Here is a 7,186-nt window from a genome sequence, read left to right as displayed (position 1 = left end):
ACAAAAGGAATCCTTATAATCACACTACTAGATTTCCAGCTGCTTTTCAACTGTCCTGGTAACCTGCTAACCAGCGATCTGTGTCAGAAAGCATGGATCCTGCACTGCTGTTCAGTCTTGGGCTGTGCGTTATGAACACAAGGCTACAAGAGGAGCTCAATGGGGAGGCTATTCACCACCACCCTGATCCCAGCCCCCTCCTTGTAGAAGCATCATGTCTGTGGTTCCACACCAGAGGCGACTATTTGCCTCCCTTGCCTTCTGCTATTACTGCCGCAGCTCTTTCATTTTTACATGGCACAGATGCATGTCCCTATCGTGGCCCTTCTCCTCCATGCCCCAAGCAAGTTCCTATGGCTGGAGTGGAGCCGTGACAGCACAACCTCCTCTCCTCACAGACCCAGAAGTTCCACCATCTCCCATGGACTCCAGGTAGGAGCAAGTTTGGTGTGTGGAGCCGGCCTGCTCAGCTGGGCAGTTGCTATGTGAGCTCTCAACACCAAGCAAACAGGAAAAGCAAGTTCAAAACTTCCTGGGGCTTTAAAAGGGGAGGGGTATTCACCTGTCTACCTGGATGCAGGGCAGCGGAGTTCAAAACAGTGACCAGAGTGGCCATGGTGGGCATTGCGAGATATCTCCTGGAGGCCACTTAGGGCAACGTAAGCAACACAGTGTTTAGACTATGTAAGGTGTTATTGGTGTATGGTTATACTTTTGTTATGTATTATAATAAATGTTGCTGCAATTGAAAATTTGAAATTAAGAATTCAAGATGGCACATGTGGTAGGAAAGGTTTGAACTCCATCTTGGCATCCTGTCTTCATGGCATTTTCCCGCTGAAACTTTGTTTCCCGCCAGAACTTGAGGGACTGAGAGCCGTCTGGAACTGCTTAGGGGCAGTGTCTGCCAGAGTGTGCCTCAGGAATTCACACCACGTAGAGCATATAAGGAACTGTCAGCGATGACGCAGGGGCTGTCCACTATTGAGGCAGCCACCTCCAGTTTCTTTGCGTGGGCATCGGATCAAGACTTCAGCCACTAATACCTGCCAAGGACTTTGATACTTACCTGATATCTGATTCCTGCATTCCATCAAAGGATCCAGTGAAGACTTTGCCATCAGCCCAGATTTGTTGATCTCCAGCTTCAGCGGTAGAGAGCCATATCCTCCGATGTTCCTGAGACTCTGAGACGGTCCATCAATTGCTGGTGACCTCCATCTGCAGTAAAAGAGAGACAGTAATTATTTTTGGGGCACTTAATAGTTTAACCAAGGAACAGTTTAAGGGTCTGGGCACTATGCCTCTTGCTGGAATCTATTCTTGGGTATTTGTAGTGATCCCCCTTAGTGTACCTCCTCTCCCCCTAGTTGTAACTATCCCTTAATAAAACTTTCTGTTTAAGGCTATATTCTCTCTACCCTTTATTTCAATGCAACACAGGAGGAAGGCACTCAGATTTCTAACTCTTGCAGTTGATAGATGCTGGTAGGAGTCAAACCTGTTATTTATATGTTACTTCCTTATTATTCTATAACAGAGATTTTGGGATAACAACCGACACTGCGTCGCTCTAACTTCGTCAGCCTAAGCTCCACACCTTTAGTCAAGGCGGTTTTATTATGTCGATATAGCAAGCAAATTAAAATGGCGGGAGGAGCATTGCAATGTGTACATCTCCATAGCTAGATCAACGTAAGCTGCCTTATGTGGACAAAACTGTGTAGTGTAGACATGACCTTAGTGATTCAAGTAAAGTCAAATGCTTTATTCAAAAAGAGATCATGTATGATTCTGTCTTTATCACTGTCTGATCTTCCATTCAAGTTGGATTTGGGTGGTAAACTAATACTGAAAAATCTCTGGCTGTAAGTGAATCTTAGACCATGTCTACACTATACAGTTTTGTGTACTGTGGATGCGCTCTGCCAACACAAGGAACATAGTGTGGACACACCACAGTGGTTTAATTACAGTGGTGACTGTACACAGATGTAACTTAAGTTGTCTTAACTTGGTAGTGTAGACATACCCTTAGAATATACAATCTTAACAAAAATCTTCTGTAGGTTTATACAGTCAGGGATAAAACAAGCACATAAATGAAGTTACCATTCCTGAAATGGTCACTTTTCAAAAGGTGACAGTGCTGAGAACTGGTACATTTAAACAGAAGCAGATTAGCAGGACAAAGGTTGTAGAGGGTTAGCATTTCCCAAGTTGTTTGATGAAACTGTGGAGTTTATAGGCCAAATAAAAACTCAAAAGCTAACTATTTAGTTTAGCAGAATTTAATTGAAATAATGGGCTGTTTAATCACTCATATTGTAACGGTGTCTATATGCATAAATATATTTTTTTGAGTTGGCACTGGAACAATTCTACGGGCGCATGTTACAACATATAAAAATCAGACAGTCAAAGAGAAATCAGAGTGCAGTGTAGATACAAAACCTTTACATCAGGACTGAAACAAATTCAAAGCAGCCTTTCATTGCTCCTGTTAATGATTTAGTCTTAATTTAGGTTATATACCAAAGAGGAATATTTGTTCCTGTTTTACAGTTATATTTTCATCCCCCCCCCCCAATATAAACGAAGAAATATAGAAATTCTGCTTTGTGCATGTGACTGTGTCATTATCAAATAAGAAAGTTTTTGCTTTGAATAAAGCTAATATTAAAAGTGTTTATTTGGGGAACAGACCTGTCCTCGCTTACAGACAACCCCCCAACCTAAAGCAAATACTCACCAGCAACCACACATCACTGAACAAAACCACTGACCCAGGAACCTATCCTTGTAACAAAGCCCGATGCCAACTCCGTCCACATATCTATTCAAGTGACATCATCATAGGACCTAATCACATCAGCCATACCATCAGGGGCTCATTCACCTGCACATCTACCAATGTGATATATGCCATCATGTGCCAGCAATGTCCCTCTGCCATGTACATTGGCCAAACCGGACAGTCTCTCAGCAAAAGAATTAATGGACACAAATCTGACATCAGGAATCATAATACTCAAAAACCAGTGGGAGAACACTTTAACCTTTCTGGTCATTCAATGACAGACCTGCGGGTGGCTATATTACAACAGAAAAACTTCAAAAACAGACTCCAACGAGAGACTGCTGAGCTGGAATTGATATGCAAACTAGACACAATCAACTCAGGATTGAATAAGGACTGGGAATGGCTGAGCCATTACAAACATTGAATCTATCTCCCCTTGTAAGTATTCTCACACTTCTTATCAAACTGGCTGTACTGGGCTAGCTTGATTATCACTTCAAAAGTTTTTTTTCTCTTACTTAATTGGCCTCTCAGAGTTGGGAAGACAACTCCCACCTGTTTATGCTCTCTGTATGTGTGTATATATATATCTTCAATATTTATTCCACTCTGTATGCATCTGAAGAAGTGGGCTGTAGTCCACGAAAGCTTATGCTCTAATAAATTTGTTAGTCTCTAAGGTGCCACAAGTACTCCTGTTTATTTTGTTTTACCAATTTTCAGTTTTAGAATAAATAATCCAGTCAAAATGCATACTGGAGAACATGAGTATCAATCCTACCACCTCCCCTATACTAAGCAAGTAGACTACCATTTGAGCTAATTTCCCTTTTTGCAGAAGTATATGAAAGCAGTTTGTAACCACACAACTGTGTGCTTATCCAGTGTATTATATTCTACTGTAACAGTTCATATTTCAAATGTACATAACTTCAGTATTATTGCTGTTGTGTTGGTCTTTCTATTCACAACAGAAAAAATGTACCTTTTATCTAGCTTCCAACATTAGATAGTACATTTTTTTAATATTATTCACTTATTTCTTTACAACTGCAGTGTTTAGTACTATTTCATTTTGGAATTAAGCCATGGGAAAAAGTGAAAACAGCAGAAAAGAAGGTTTTCAGGATATGTGTAATAATGTAAAGAGTTCTGATGACGTTTTACAGTTATTTTAATTAAATAATCAATGGGACAAATCATTTTGTATTAATTGATTTTCCAATAACAAAAATCAAGTAATTAATTGTGTTTTAATAGCTTTGTTTATGAGCCTTCTTCAGCTAAATAAATATCAATTGCATTTTCTTTGGTTTGTTGCACATACAAGTCTGAGAAACAAGAAATGCAAATTAAAACAAAAAAATCACATAAAAGAATACAGAAGGGTAAAGAAAAAAGCTTTTGTAATTAATTGCTATTTGCACCCTTCTCCATGCAGCCAAAAAAAAAAAAAAAAATTAATGGATCCCACTACCTCTCACATGCTAAGTGAGTGCTCTACCATTTGAGCTAATTCCCTCCCTGTTTATTTATAAAGTAGGTTGTTCACAAAAAGTGTTTGAGCAGTTATCCTCAAATACTACAAGTTCTCCAATCAGAGAATAAAGTGGTATCTGATGATTCATCCTACCCATTTAGTGTTAGCAAGGCCTCTCAGCTGCTCAGCCTACTCAGAAAGTACAATTCTTTCAAGGAGTAGGCTGTTTGTGTCACCTCTGAGAGGCTGTGTCATCAGTCTGACCAACTGTGATCTTCACCTGCTTTCATCATTTTGTGTGTTCAGTCAGTAAAATAATGGTAATCTGTTCCACCTCATACTTAGCTATGACATTGAGTACCTTTCCCAGTTATGAAGAACAGCTCTATGTAAGCTCAAAAGCTTGTCTCTTTCACCAAAAGAAGATGGCACAGTAAGAGATTACCTCACTCATTTTGCCTCTTTAATATCATGTTAAAGGTGTTTTTATGGACACCAATTTCTCTTGGAATTGCCACACGCCTCTTGGTCACCTTGCTTTTCCATGCTATAAGAACAGACACATGACATAACCCTCTGCCCTAACCATATTTGCAAATGAGCTGTCCTGATTAAAAAATCATCCCTGACATAGCTTTTACAAAAATTATATTTATACCTGCTATAATGCAACCTCTCTTGAATTGCCTTATCCTTTGCATTGTGCACATTCTTTCAATACTTATGAAAGAAAATAATTTGTGCTGTCAAAATTATGTTTATCTTCAATAAAGAGTTACAAAATATCATTCAAGCATATTGCGAACATCCCTTTATTAAAATGTGGTGGATTCATTTAATATGTACATTTATTTTGACCCCTTACAAAAATGTTAAGAGCAGGATGCACCTAGAATTTAAAAAGAAAATAAGGACAAGTGATTAGAGGGGTGAAATATCAAAGACAAAAATCACAAGCAACAAGTGGCAACCCTCTTGCAGTCCTTTTGTTTCATTTTTTTCAGCTGTCAAGAATTACCTCTCTCTTCTGTGCATGCAGCTGTGATAATCTTCAAGCAAACAGATCACACACCAACCTTCCCACAAAACAAAACGCCCCCCAAAATCGCTTTCTAAAATTAGAAAGCCTCAAGAAATAACTTAAAATATGCATATTCTTCACAATTGAAAAAACGGGTCACTTGGAAATAAATGTTCTCTGATTTAAAAAAAAAAAACCTTCTGGAGAATGCGGGCATCGATCCCGCTACCTCTCGCATGCTAAGCGAGCGCTCTACCATTTGAGCTAATTCCCCTTACAGAGAAAATGATACAGCTATGTGTGAGTCACTGTTTTCTAGCTCCTCTGTTGCCCAAATGATTCAGGAGAAATGACACTGTAATCTTCTAAGGCACCATAAAGCCTGAGTTTCCAGCACAAGTTATTTCGGAAGGCACCTTCTGAACTGTTAGCGGATTATTAGTGGGACTAAAACCCATAGTCTTTACAAGAGACTGCAGAAATTGTTTATTTTAGGACAATTCCTCCGTTCTTTACAAGCAAGCAACAACAAACTGATTTGGATTTTATTAAGACGAGTTTTGCTGGAGTAAAATAGGAGTCAAGAGCTCAGCGTTTGACTGGTTACAAATTAGCCAACTCAGCTGTAACTGGATCACACACCTTTTCAAACAGGTCTGCGTAGCCAAATGACGTGTAGACTCATCTGCACAACCGAACAGTTATCACACTTAAGCTGTATCATGTGGCTCTTTAAAAAACTTATATAATTATCTCAACAGATTTGAATTAAAAGTATTTAACAAGCTACACAGAAATTTTCCCCAGTATAACAGTAATCCCTGGATAGCAACAAGCCAGCCAAATCGCTCTAATACCCTTCACACAGCCACTATTGTAGTAGGTGTAGCTGGGGGAAAACGGCATGGCTGTACTGCCCCTGAAATCTTCAGTGACCCTTTGGGGCTGTGGGAAGTAAGGTGTACATTAAACAAAAGGTAAAATCAGCTCCCAGTCAGTCCCAAAACTGGGAGCTGCAAAAGGTACCTTCGTTTCTCCCTTGGGTCCTGCACTTCCCACAGCTTGGCTGAACCCAAGAATTGAGGCCACTGTGGTTATTGGAGAATCTCCTACCAGTATATTCCCATTCATCTCTACTTCTATTTTTCTGTACTTTTTCATGTTCCCCTTTTTAAAAATACTGTATTGATTTTTAAAGTAAAAATACTCTATTCGATGCAGAAAGAAAAGGAATTATGACTATTTAACAAACAAGGGAAGTAGTTAAATTATTAGTCACTTCAATACACACTTTCCAAATATATTATCAACCTGGCCAGCAGTGAAAAATGGGTGTAACAAATAACTTATTTCACTATAGCAATTGTGTAGGGTGCAATAATATGAAACAGTGCATACAAGGAATAAGTCCCTATCTTTCCATAGAACAAGTACATCGTGGACAGTGCATACTTCTTCATGTTGTCCCACCAATCTGACTCACCCCTAGCCTTGAGACCACCTCTGGCGTGAAAGAGTAGTTAAGTCTCCCAACCCCACTCAGTCCTTAGTCTCCCTGCTGAGACTGCCAACAAAGGTGTCATTAATACCATTTGTGTAGTGATTTTTGAAATGTTAACATTACATTTGGACTTAGAAATACAATAAATGTACTGAACTATTTGTATTTGTATTATGTCTTCATGGGATTTAAAACAATACAAAATTATACATCAACATTTCAAAAGCTACAAGCCAGTAAAAAGCAAAGATTTACAAAAACTAAATCCTGAACTGGTCTCAGGGCCGGCTCTATGTATTTTACTGCCCAAGCACGAATTGCTGCCGAGTCCGCGGGACCGGTGGACCTCCTGCAGGCATGCCGCCGAAGGCTTCCTTACTG

The 7,186-nt window shown here is 39.5% G+C and overlaps 1 non-coding gene across 1 annotated transcript; it reads right to left on the bottom strand.

Moving 5' to 3' along the window:
- Nucleotides 1-5,505: 5,505 nt before the first annotated feature.
- Nucleotides 5,506-5,578, bottom strand: TRNAA-AGC (transfer RNA alanine (anticodon AGC)). The gene has a single exon. It is a non-coding gene; the product is annotated as a tRNA-Ala (tRNA).
- Between the last annotated feature and the right edge of the window lie 1,608 nt (nucleotides 5,579-7,186).

Source organism: Chrysemys picta, chromosome 2 (assembly GCF_011386835.1).
Source record: "Chrysemys picta bellii isolate R12L10 chromosome 2, ASM1138683v2, whole genome shotgun sequence".
Lineage (NCBI taxonomy): Eukaryota > Metazoa > Chordata > Testudines > Emydidae > Chrysemys > Chrysemys picta.
The sequence above is the reverse complement of the archived record's forward strand: the minus strand, read 5'-3'. Positions and strand labels throughout refer to the sequence as shown.